This window comes from Lithobates pipiens, unplaced genomic scaffold (genome assembly GCF_037356315.1).
Source record: "Lithobates pipiens isolate NorthernLeopardFrog02 unplaced genomic scaffold, aLitPip1_a1.2 Scaffold_23, whole genome shotgun sequence".
Classification (NCBI taxonomy): Eukaryota; Metazoa; Chordata; class Amphibia; order Anura; family Ranidae; genus Lithobates; species Lithobates pipiens.
The window spans coordinates 483,485-498,269 of NW_027507785.1; the positions used below are offsets into that span (position 1 = coordinate 483,485).

Below are 14,785 nucleotides of genomic sequence, written 5' to 3' on the forward strand. Positions count from 1 at the left end.
GACCATGTGGCTGGATTGGCGGGTGAGCTCTTACTGTACTACTCCCAATTCAGCCGCTCTCTGCCACCACCCCCCCCCCCCCCCCCCCCACACACACACACACACACACACAGACTCATCACAACTATAAGTTGTTATAAGACTTCTATAGCTGTGGTAATGCAGAGTGCAGGGTGGGGGAGAGCTGCTGGAGCACATGTCTGATTACTGGATCAGGAGATGAAAGCCGCCAGAGCACATGGCTGATATGGTTGGATCGGGTGGTGAAAGCTGTGGAGGGCAGGGAGTCCCCATGGCTGGATTAGGAGGTGAGAGCTGTGAGGGGCAAAGAGCCCCCAGGGAACATGGCACATGGCTAGATTAAGAGGGGAGAACTATGAAAGGCAGAGCCACCAGGGCACATGGCTGGATCGGGTGGTGAGAACTGTGAGGGGGCAAAGAGCCACCAGGGTACATGGCTGGATCAGGGGGTGAGAGCTGCGAGGGGCATAAAACCACCAGGGCACATGGCTGGATCAGGAGGTGAGAACTGGAGGGGGGGGGGAGAGCCACCAGGGCCCATGGCTGGGTCGGGAGGTGAGAACTGTGAGGGGCAAAGAGCCACCAGGGCACATGGCTGGATCAGAGTGTGAGAGCTGTGAGGGGCAGAGAGCCACCATGGCACATGGCTGGGTCAGGAGGTGAGAAATGCAAGAGCCAGAGAACCACCAGGGCACATGGCTGGATTGGGGGGTGGATCGGGGGGTGAGATCACCTCCTTATCCAGCCATCAGCGATGAGCCCTGGCGGTTGGATCAGGAGGTGAGAGCTGCGTGGGGCAGAGAGCCACCAGGGCCCATGGAACATTGGGGGGCAAGAACTGCAGAGAGCCACCAGGGCACAGGGTACATGGCTGGATCGGGGGTGAAAGCTGCAAGCCTTTCGGTTTGAAAAAGTGTTGACTGAAGCCTCCTTACATGAAGTAGTAGTTAAAAAGCAGGACTTGAAACAGTAAGAACTCTTGTAAGCACTATAAGGTCAATTCACTAAAAAATATCCCATGAGATCATTGAATCATGTGACACATTTTCTCCAATGATCTCATGAGATACTGAAAATGTCAATTCATTATCACCTCCTGGGTTAAACTTGTGCACAAACGGAAAATTTCATTTAGTTTCGGTTCATTGTCATTCGTAAAATACATCACTTCGTTCTGTTATATTCATTATGTTACGTTAATACGTTTTCGGATAATTCGTTATTATTCGTAGAGTGTCAAATTCATTTCATTCGTATTTGTTAAAATTTGCTATTTATTTATGTATAGACATTCGTGATAATGATTTGTAGTTTGGAAAGTCATTTGTTTATTGAATCTTTTAACACACACAATGACAACGTCTCTTCTCCTCGGCTTAAATACAATACAACACCCTTCTCACTCAGTTCTCAGGAATGCACTTTGCCAGTAATCCATCCTCCGGCACAAAATTTATTAGCTGATTGGTCTATAAGATTTACTTTGAGCTGACCTTTTGTTTCATTAGATCTTTAAAGTATTACCGAATCATGTCGAAATCATTCAAATTCATTCGTTATATTTCTTTCGTATTCGTTGTTATTTCTTTATTCAGACATTCGGATGCATCCGAATGTCCGAAAGATACAAAATTCGGCCGAATTTCGATTCGTTACGAAACGAATTGCACAAGCCTATCATGGGTTACATACCTCACAAGCCAGAAACACGAGGTAAATAACGAATAAAACAGCACTAAGTCAATTCACTAAAAGAAATACATAAATAAACAAATGCATTAGTTAAATAAGTCGCGGTCCAGGTATTACTCATGTGGTATTACTGCATGAGGCATTTAACCACTTAAGGACCGGGCCTATTTTCAGACTCAGTATTTACAAGTTAAAATAATTTTTTTTTGCTAGAAAATTACTTAGAACCCCCAAACATTATATATTTTTTTCAGACACCCTAGAGAATAAAATGGCGGTTGATTCAATACTTTCTGTCACACCGTATTTGTGCAGCGGTCTTACAAGCTCACTTTTTTTTTGAAAAAATACACTTTTTATTTTGTTTTTCATTAACAATACATGCATGAGCAAGACACGTTGACAGATAAAGTAAACATATTACAGTAAAAGACAATAGTGGTTACAATGTATGGTATTGGTATCAGGTTAGTTTGGGCTAAGAACAATATGTGATGGTAAGTACCTAAAGCAATGTATCATCTACCCCCCTTAGACACCCCATTTGGGAGATAACTGTGTCATATGGGGGGGGGGGGGGACAATATGCCCAAAGTTTAATTTGTGTTAGGTATGGTGTAATTGGTGCGTCAGTTATGGAAGAAGGAACAAACATTGAATGGTGGTACAATAGTGTCCAAAGGAACGTTATCGACTCCAAGGTATAGTCTATCATTAGCAAGTAGATCTTATTTATTTATTTTTTTCAACTGCAGCCCTGTAATTTTATATATTTGATAGTTGTTTGAGTAAGAAGCCAGGGTTTCCATGCGGTGATGCATTTCGTAACAGTGTTATGTTGTAGAGCAGAGCTAAATTTGAATTCTTTAATTAGAGAAAGTTGAAATTTGACATCTGTAATTGTTGGCATTAGGGAGCTTCTACATTTGCACATAATTAGCAGTCTAGCCGCAAATAGTGTGTGCATTACTAGCGTTCTGAACTCTTTTGGAGAAGAGTATATTCCTAGGCTAAGAATGGCTAAAGATGGGGTCAGTTCTGTGCCCCATGATGTCAGAGATAAAGGTGAAATCCGCTTTCCAGAATGGGTACATTTGTGGGCACTCCCAGAGGATGTGGATTAGGGATCCAATAGAGGAACAGCCCCTCCAACAGAGATCGTCATCTAAATTTGCAAATTTATACATTTGGACTGGGGTGAGGTACCATCTATGGTGGAGTTTTTGTGAAAGTTCCCAATATGCAATGCATTTAGAGGTTTTCAGATTGTATTGAATGGCTTTGCACCATTGGTAGTCAGAAAAGGAGGTTTGTAGATCTTTCTCATCTTTTATATGTTGATGTTTTAGCAAACTGGTCCTTGTTCTGCAAGGAGTTATACATAAGAGTGATCCCTTTGGCTTTAGGGGAGGTGGATGTCCAGAAGGACCACACTTTGTGTGGTAGTTTAGCCCATGGGGGAGGGTGATTTTTCAGGTATGAGGATATATGGTTGTGAGTAGTGATGGACGAACTTCCGACGGGACGTTTCGCAAACTCGAACTGCGAACGTGGCCAAAACTGCAGTTCGCTGCGGGCCCCATTGACTTTAATGGCAGGCGAACCTTAAAAACCTCCAGGTCATATTTTCAGGCACGAAATACTAGCTGTGCACACAATATCCCACAACATGGACACTGGACACTGACATAACAAAGTATTAAGTGAATCTGGGATCGACAACGACAAGCATTCTTTTTTTTATCTGTGAAATTTTGACAATTCAGGAGCGCATGAAGGCCATGGAGGAGAGGCAAGGTCAGGGCAGGCTAGGAAGGGGGTGCAGGAGATGATCAGTGCCACAGTCAAGGCAGCGCAGTCCTGTGCCAGTGTCCCAGTGTGCCAACCTGTGCTTGAGCCCCTCCCTCTGCCCGGCCCTTACCCCCACCTATGCCGGGCTCCACTGCGGTGGTCTGGAGGTGCCAGTCCAGTACTGATCCTCAACCATGTTGCTGGCACTGCCTGCTGATTGGCTTCTCCGCTGCTATCTGCCTCACTGTCTGAAACCAGCACCGCAATAGAGACTGAGCACTCATACCAGCACCGTGTTGGGGAGCACTGACACCAGCACCGTGTTGGGGAGCACTGACACCAGCACCGTGTTGGGGAGCACTGACACCAGCACCGTGTTGGGGAGCACTGACACCAGCACCGTGTTGGGGAGCACTGACACCAGCACCGTGTTGGGGAGCACTGACACCAGCACCGTGTTGGGGAGCACTGACACCAGCACCGTGTTGGGGAGCACTGACACCAGCACCGTGTTGGGGAGCACTGACACCAGCACCGTGTTGGGGAGCACTGACACCAGCACCGTGTTGGGGAGCACTGACACCAGCACCGTGTTGGGAAGCACTGACACCAGCACCGTGTTAGGGGGCACTGACACCAGCACCGTGTTAAGGGGGCACTGACACCAGCACCGTGTTAAGGGGGCACTGACACCAGCACCGTGTTAAGGGGGCACTGACACCAGCACCGTGTTAAGGGGGCACTGACACCAGCACCGTGTTAAGGGGGCACTGACACCAGCACCGTGATAGAGAGCACTGACACCACACCAGCACCGTGATAGAGAGCACTGACACCAGCACTGAGATGGAGAGCACTGACACCATCACTGTAATAGAGAGCACTGACACCACACCAGCACCGTGATAGAGAACACTGAGACCACACCAGCACCATGATAGAGAACACTGAGACCACACCAGCACCAAGATAGAGAGCACCGACACCACACCAGCATGAGAGAGAGAGAGCACTGACACCCGCACCGTGATAGAGAGCACTGACACCAGCACCGAGATAGAGAGCACTGACACCAGCACCGAGATAGAGAGCACTGACACCAGCACCGTGATGGAGAGCACTGAGAACACACCAGCACTATGAAAGAGAGCACTGACACCACACCAGCACCGTGATAGAGAGCAATGACACCACGCTAGCACCGAGATAGAGAGCACTGACACCAGCACTGTGATAGAGAGCACTGACACCACACCAGCACCAAGATAGAGAGTACTGACATCAGCACCATGATATAGAGAGAGCACTGACACCAGCACCGTGATAGAGAGCACTGACACTACACCAGCACCTTGATAGGGAGCACTGACACCAGCACCATGATAGAGAGCACTGACACCACACCAGCACCGAGATACAGAGCAATGAGAACACACCAGCACCGAGATAGAGAGAGAGAGCACTGACACCAGCACCGTGATAGAGAGCACTGACACCAGCACCGTGATAGAGAGCACTGACACCAGCACCGTGATAGAGAGCACTGACACCAGCACCGTGATAGAGAGCACTGACACCAGCACCGTGATAGAGAGCACCGACACCAGCACAGTGATAGAGAGCACCGACACCAGCACAGTGATAGAGAGCACTGACACCAGCACAGTGATATAGAGCACTGACACCAGCACCGTGATAGAGAGCACTGACACCACACCAGAACCATGATAGAGAGCACTGACACCAGCACTGAGATAGAGAGGACTGACACCACACCAGCACCGAGATAGAGAGAGCACTGACACCAGCACCAAGATGGAGAAAGAGCACTGACACCAGCGCCGAGATAGAGAGCACTTACACCAGCAATGAGATAGAGAGCGCTGACACCAGCACTGTGATAGAGAGCACTGACACCACACCAGCACCGAGATAAAGAGTACTGACATCAGCACTGTGATAGAGAGAGAGCACTGATACCACACCAGCACCTTGATAGGGAGCACTGACACCAGCACCATGATAGAGAGCACTGGCACCACACCAGCACCAAGATAGAGATCACTGACACCACACAGGATCGAGATAGAGAGCAATGAGAACACACCAGCACCAAGATGGAGAAAGAGCACTGACACCAGCACCGTGACAGACAGCACTGACACCAGCACCGTGACAGACAGCACTGACACCAGCACCGTGACAGAGAGCACTGACACCAGCACCGTGACAGAGAGCACTGAGAACACACCGGCACCGTGATAGAGAGCAATGTAACCACGCTAGCACCGAGATAGACAGCACTGACACCAGCACTGTGAAAGAGAGCACTGACACCACACCAGCACCGAGATAGAGAGCACTGACACCCCACCAGCACCGAGATAGAGAGAGCACTGACACCAGCACCGAGATAGAATGAGCACTGACACTAGCACCAAGATGGAGAAAGAGCACTGACACCAGCGCCGTGATAGAGAGCACTGACACCAGCAATGAGATAGAGAGCGCTGACACCAGCACTGTGAAAGAGAGCACTGACAACACACCAGCACCGAGATAGAGAGTACTGACATCAGCACCGTGATAGAGAGAGAGCACTGACACCACACCAGCACCTTGATATGGAACACTGACACCAGCACCATGATAGAGAGCACTGACACCACACCAGCACCGAGATAGAGATCACTGACACCACACCAGGACCGAGATAGAGAGCAATGAGAACACACCAGCACCAAGATGGAGAAAGAGCACTGATACCAGCACCGCGACAGAGAGCACTGACACCAGCACCGTGATAGAGAGCACTGACACCAGCACCGTGATAGAGAGCACTGACACCAGCACCGTGATAGAGAGCACTGACACCAGCACCGTGATAGAGAGCACTGACACCACACCAGAACCATGATAGAGAGCACTGACACCAGCACTGAGATAGAGAGCACTGACACCACACCAGCACCGAGATGGAGAGAGCACTGACACCAGCACCAAGATGGAGAAAGAGCACTGACACCAGCGCCGTGATAGAGATCACTGACACCAGCACCGTGATAGAGAGCACTGACACCAGCAATGAGATAAAGAGCGCTGACACCAGCACTGTGATAGAGAGCACTGACACCACACCAGCACCGAGATAGAGAGCACTGACACCACACCAGCACCATGATAGAGAGCAATGACACCACGCTAGCACCGAGATAGACAGCACTGACACCAGCACTGTGATAGAGAGCACTGACACCACACCAGCACCGAGATAGAGAGTACTGACACCAGCACCATGATAGAGAGAGAGCACTGATACCAGCACCGTGATAGAGATCACTGACACCAGCACCGTGATAGAGAGCACTGACACCACACCAGAACCATGATAGAGAGCACTGACACCAGCACTGAGATAGAGAGCACTGACACCACACCAGCACTGAGATAGAGAGCACTGACACCCCACCAGCACCGAGATAGAGAGAGCACTGACACCAGCACCGAGATAGAGAGAGCACTGGCACTAGCACCAAGATGGAGAAAGAGCACTGACACCAGCGCCGTGATAGAGAGCACTGACACCAGCAATGAGATAGAGAGCGCTGACACCAGCACTGTGAAAGAGAGCACTGACAACACACCAGCACCGAGATAGAGAGTACTGACATCAGCACCGTGATAGAGAGAGAGCACTGACACCACACCAGCACCTTGATATGGAGCACTGACACCAGCACCATGATAGAGAGCACTGACACCACACCAGCACCGAGATAGAGATCACTGACACCACACCAGGACCGAGATAGAGAGCAATGAGAACACACCAGCACCAAGATGGAGAAAGAGCACTGATACCAGCACCGCGACAGAGAGCACTGACACCAGCACCATGATAGAGAGCACTGACACCAGCACCGTGATAGAGAGCACTGACACCAGCACCGTGATAGAGAGCACTGACACCAGCACCGTGATAGAGAGCACTGACACCAGCACTGTGATAGAGAGCACTGACACCACACCAGAACCATGATAGAGAGCACTGACACCAGCACTGAGATAGAGAGCACTGACACCACACCAGCACCGAGATGGAGAGAGCACTGACACCAGCACCAAGATGGAGAAAGAGCACTGACACCAGCGCCGTGATAGAGATCACTGACACCAGCACCATGATAGAGAGCACTGACACCAGCAATGAGATAGAGAGCGCTGACACCAGCACTGTGATAGAGAGCACTGACAACACACCAGCACCGAGATAGAGATTACTGACATCAGCACCGTGATAGAGAGAGAGCACTGACACCACACCAGTACCGTGATAGAGAGCACTGACACCAGCACCGTGATGGAGAGCACTGACACCAGCACCGAGATAGAGAGCACAGACACCAGCACCGTGATAGAGCACTGAGAACACACCAGTACTATGAAAGAGAGCACTGACACCACACCAGCACCGTGATAGAGAGCAATGACACCACGCTAGCACCAAGATAGAGAGCACTGGCACCAGCACTGTGATAGAGAGCAATGACACCACGCTAGCACCGAGATAGAGAGCACTGGCACCAGCACTGTGATAGAGAGCACTGACACCACACCAGCACCGAGATAGAGAGTACTGACATCAGCACCGTGATAGAGAGAGAGCACGGACACCAGCACTGTGATAGAGAGTACTGACACCACACCAGCACCGAGATAGAGAGTACTGACATCAGCACCGTGATAGAGAGAGAGCACGGACACCAGCACTGTGATAGAGAGTACTGACACCACACCAGCACCGAGATAGAGAGCACTGACACCAGCACCAAGATAGAGAGCACAGACACCAGAACCGTGATAGAGAGCACTGAGAACACACCAGCACTATGAAAGAGAGCACTGACACCACACCAGCACCGTGATAGAGAGCAATGACACCACGCTAGCACCGAGATAGAGTGCACTGACATCAGCACCATGATAGAGAGAGAGCACTGACACCAGCACTGTGATAGAGAGCACTGACACCACACCAGCACCGAGATAGAGAGAAATGAGAACACACCAGCACCAAGATGGAGAAAGAGCACTGATACCAGCACCGTGATAGAGAGCACTGACACCAGCACCATGATAGAGAGCACTGACACCACACCAGCACTGAGATAGAGAGCACTGACACCACACCAGCACCGTGATAGAGAGCACTGACACCAGCACCATGATAGAGAGCACTGACACCAGCACTGAGATAGAGAGCACTGACACCACACCAGCACCGAGATAGAGAGCACTGACACCACACCAGCACCAAGATAGAGAGAGCACTGACACCAGCACCAAGATGGAGAAAGAGTACTGACACCAGCGCCGTGATAGAGAGCACTGACACCAGCAATGAGATAGAGAGCGCTGACACCAGCACAGTGATATAGAGCACTGACACCAGCACAGTGATATAGAGCACTGACACCAGCACCGTGATGGAGAGCACTGACACCACACCAGAACCATGATAGAGAGCACTGACACCACACCAGCACCGAGAGTACTGACATCAGCACCGTGATAGAGAGAGCACTGACACCAGCAACGTGATAGAGAGCACTGACACCAGCACAGTGATATAGAGCACTGACACCAGCACAGTGATATAGAGCACTGACACCACACCAGCACCGTGATAGAGAGCACTGACACCACACCAGAACCATGATAGATAGCACTGACACCACACCAGCACCGAGATAGAGAGAGCACTGACACCAGCACCAAGATGGAGAAAGAGCACTGACACCAGCGCCGTGATAGAGAGCACTGACACCAGCAATGAGATAGAGAGCGCTGACACCAGCACTGTGATAGAGAGCACTGACACCACACCAGCACCGAGATAGAGAGTACTGACATCAGCACTGTGATAGAGAGAGAGCACTGACACCACACCAGCACCTTGATAGGGAGCACTGACACCAGCACCATGATAGAGAGCATGGACACCACACCAGCACCGAGATAGGGATCACTGACACCACACAGGACCGAGATAGAGAGCAATGAGAACACACCAGAACCAAGATGGAGAAAGAGCACTGACACCAGCACCGTGACAGAGAGCACTGACACCAGCACCGTGACAGAGAGCACTGACACCAGCACCATGACAGAGAGCACTGAGAACACACCAGCACTATGAAAGAGAGCACTGACACCACACCAGCACCGTGATAGAGAACAATGTAACCACGCTAGCACCGAGATAGAGAGCACTGACACCAGCACTGTGATAGAGAGAGAGAGCACTGACACCACACCAGCACCGAGATAGAGAGTACTGACATCAGCACCGTGATAGAGAGAGAGCACTGACACCAGCACTGTGATAGAGGGCACTGACACCAGCACCGTGATAGAGGGCACTGACACCAGCACCGTGACAGAGAGCACTGACACCAGCACCGTGACAGAGAGCACTGACACCAGCACCGAGATAGAGAGCACAGACACCAGCACCGTGACAGAGAGCACTGAGAACACACCAGCACTTTGAAAGAGAGCATTGACACCACACAAGCACCGTGATAGAGAGCAATGTAACCACGCTAGCACCGAGATAGAGAGCACTGAGAACACACCAGCACTGTGATAGAGAGCACTGACATCAGCACCATGATAGAGAGTACTGACACCACACCAGCACCGAGATAGAGAGCACTGACACCACACCAGCACCATGATAGAGAGCAATGACACCACGCTAGCACCGAGATAGACAGCACTGACACCAGCACTGTGATAGAGAGCACTGACAACACACCAGCACCAAGATAGAGAGTACGGACATCAGCACCGTGATAGAGAGAGCACTGACACCACACCAGTACCGTGATAGAGAGCACTGACACCAGCACCGTGATGGAGAGCACTGACACCAGCACCGAGATAGAGAGCACAGACACCAGCACCGTGATAGAGCACTGAGAACACACCAGCACTATGAAAGAGAGCACTGACACCACACCAGCACCGTGATAGAGAGCAATGACACCACGCTAGCACCGAGATAGAGAGCACTGACACCAGCACTGTGATAGAGAGCACTGACACCCCACCAGCACCGAGATAGAGAGTACTGACATCAGCACCGTGATAGAGAGAGAGCACGGACACCAGCACTGTGATAGAGAGTACTGACACCACTCCAGCACCGAGATAGAGAGTACTGACATCAGCACCGTGATAGAGAGAGAGCAGAGAGAGAGAGCACGGACACCAGCACTGTGATAGAGAGTACTGACACCACACCAGCACCGAGATAGAGAGCACTGACACCAGCACCGAGATAGAGAGCACAGACACCAGCACCGTGATAGAGAGCACTGAGAACACACCAGCACTATGAAAGAGAGCACTGACACAACACCAGCACCGTGATACAGAGCAATGCCACCAGGCTAGCACCGAGATAGAGAGCACTGACACCAGCACCATGATAGAGAGAGAGCACTGACACCAGCACCGTGATAGAGAGCACTGACACCACACCAGCACCGAGATAGAGAGCAATGAGAACACACCAGCACCAAGATGGAGAAAGAGCACTTATACCAGCACCGTGATAGAGAGCACTGACACCAGCATCGTGATAGAGAGCACTGACACCAGCACCGTGATAGAGAGCACTGACACCAGCACCGTGATAGAGAGCACTGACACCAGCACCGTGATAGAGAGCACTGACACCACACCAGCACCAAGATAGAGAGAGCACTGACACCAGCACCAAGATGGAAAAAAGAGCACTGACACCAGCGCCGTGATAGAGAGCACTGACACCAGCAATGAGATAGAGAGCACTGACACCACACCAGCACCGTGATAGAGAGTACTGACATCAGCACCGTGATAGAGAGAGCACTGACACCAGCAACGTGATAGAGAGAGCACTGACACCAGCAACGTGATAGAGAGAGCACTGACACCAGCCCAGTGATATAGAGCACTGACACCAGCACCGTGATAGAGAGCACTGACACCACACCAGAACCATGATAGAGAGCACTGACACCACACCAGCACCGAGATAGAGAGAGCACTGACACCAGCACCAAGATGGAGAAAGAGTACTGACACCAGCGCCGTGATAGCGAGCACTGACACCAGCAATGAGATAGAGAGCGATGACACCAGCACTGTGACAGAGAGAGCACTGACACCACACCAGCACCGAGATAGAGAGTACTGACATCAGCACCGTGATAGAGAGAGAGCACTGACACCACACCAGCACCTTGATAGGGAGCACTGGCGCCAGCACCATGATAGAGAGCATTGACACCACACCAGCACCGAGATAGAGAGCAATGAGAACACACCAGAACCAAGATGGAGAAAGAGCACTGACACCAGCACCGTGACAGAGAGCACTGACACCAGCAATGAGATAGAGAGCGATGACACCAGCACTGTGACAGAGAGAGCACTGACACCACACCAGCACCGAGATAGAGAGTACTGACATCAGCACCGTGATAGAGAGAGAGCACTGACACCACACCAGCACCTTGATAGGGAGCACTGACGCCAGCACCATGATAGAGAGCATTGACACCACACCAGCACCGAGATAGAGATCACTGACACCACACAGGACGAAGATAGAGAGCAATGAGAACACACCAGAACCAAGATGGAGAAAGAGCACTGACACCAGCACCGTGACAGAGAGCACTGACACCAGCACCGTGACAGAGAGCACTGACACCAGCACCGTGACAGAGAGCACTGACACCAGCACCGTGACAGAGAGCACTGACACCAGCACCGAAATAGAGAGCAGAGACAACAGCACCGTGATAGAGAGCACTGAGAACACACCAGCACTATGAAAGAGAGCACTGACACCACACCAGCACCGTGATAGAGAGCAATGTAACCACGCTAGCACCGAATTAGAGAGCACTGACACCAGCACTGTGATAGAGAGAGACCACTGACACCACACCAGCACCGTGATAGAGAGAGAGCACTGACACCAGCACTGTGATAGAGAGTACTGACACCACACCAGCACAAGGATAGAGAGCACTGACACCAGCACCGTGATAGAGAGCACTGACACCAGCACCGTGATAGAGAGCACTGACACCAGCACCGTGACAGAGAGCACTGACACCAGCACCGAGATAGAGAGCACAGACACCAGCACCATGATAGAGAGCACTGAGAACACACCAGCACTATGAAAGAGAGCACTGACACCACACCAGCACCGTGATAGAGAGCAATGTAACCACGCTAGCACCGAGATAGAGAGCACTGAGAACACACCAGCACTGTGATAGAGAGCACTGACACCACACCAGCACCGATATAGAGAGTACTGACATCAGCACCATGATAGAGAGAGAGCACTGACACCAGCACCGTGATAGAGAGTACTGACACCACACCAGCACCGAGATAGAGAGCACTGACACCACACCAGCACCTTGATAGAGAGCAATGACACCACGCTAGCACCGAGATAGACAGCACTGACACCAGCACTGTGATAGAGAGCACTGACACCACACCAGCACCGAGATAGAGAGTACTGACATCAGCACCATGATAGAGAGAGCACTGACACCAGCACCCTGATAGAGAGCACTGACACTACACCAGCACCTTGATAGGGAGCACTGACACCAGCACCATGATAGAGAGTACTGACACCACACCAGCACCGAGATAGAGAGCACTGACACCACACCAGCACCATGATAGAGAGCAATGACACCACGCTAGCACCGAGATAGAGAGCAATGAGAACAAACCAGCACCAAGATGGAGAAAGAGCACTGACACCAGCATTGTGATAGAGAGCACTGACACCAGCATTGTGATGGAGAGCACTGACACCAGCATTGTGATGGAGAGCACTGACACCAGCATTGTGATAGAGAGCACTGACACCAGCACCGTGATAGAGAGCACTGACACCAGCACCGTGATAGAGAGCACTGACACCAGCACCGTGATAGAGAGCACTGACACCAGCACCGTGATAGAGAGCGCTGACACCAGCACTGTGATAGAGAGCACTGACACAACACCAGCACAGTGATAGAGAGCACTGACACCAGCACAGTGATAGACAGCACTGACACAGCACCGTGATAGAGAGCACTGACACCAGCACAGTGATAGAGAGCACTGACACCAGCACAGTGATAGAGAGCACTGACACCAGCACAGTGATAGAGAGCACTGACACCAGCACCGTGATAGAGAGCACTGACACCACACCAGAACCATGATAGAGAGCACTGACTCCAGCACTGAGATAGAGAGCACTGACACCACACCAGCACAGAGATAGAGAGCACTGACACCCCACCAGCACCGAGATAGAGAGAGCACTGACACCAGCACCAAGATGGAGAAAGAGCACTGACACCAGTGCCGTGATAGAGAGCACTGACACCAGCAATGAGATAGAAAGCGCTGACACCAGCACTGTGATAGAGAGCACTGACACCAGCACTGTGATAGAGAGCACTGACACCAGCCCCGTGATGGAGAGCACTGACACCAGCACCGAGATAGAGAGCACAGACACCAGCACCGTGATAGAGAGCACTGACACCACACCAGAACCATGATAGAGAGCACTGACTCCAGCACTGAGATAGAGAGCACTGACACCACACCAGCACAGAGATAGAGAGCACTGACACCCCACCAGCACCGAGATAGAGAGAGCACTGACACCAGCACCAAGATGGAGAAAGAGCACTGACACCAGTGCCGTGATAGAGAGCACTGACACCAGCAATGAGATAGAAAGCGCTGACACCACACCAGAACCATGATAGAGAGCACTGACTCCAGCACTGAGATAGAGAGCACTGACACCACACCAGCACAGAGATAGAGAGCACTGACACCCCACCAGCACCGAGATAGAGAGAGCACTGACACCAGCACCAAGATGGAGAAAGAGCACTGACACCAGTGCCGTGATAGAGAGCACTGACACCAGCAATGAGATAGAAAGCGCTGACACCAGCACTGTGATAGAGAGCACTGACACCAGCACCGTGATTGAGAGCACTGACACCAGCACCGAGATAGAGAGCACAGACACCAGCACCGTGATAGAGAGCACTGACACCACACCAGAACCATGATAGAGAGCACTGACACCAGCAATGAGATAGAGAGCGCTGACACCAGAACTGTGATAGAGAGCACTGACAACACACCAGCACCGAGATACAGAGCAATGAGAACA

General features: G+C 51.1%; 1 protein-coding gene across 1 annotated transcript in view; it reads right to left on the reverse strand.

Moving 5' to 3' along the window:
• LOC143926784 (vomeronasal type-2 receptor 26-like) overlaps positions 1-14,785 on the reverse strand; it is a 128,083-nt gene that overhangs the window by 65,579 nt on the left and 47,719 nt on the right. The window lies entirely within an intron of this gene.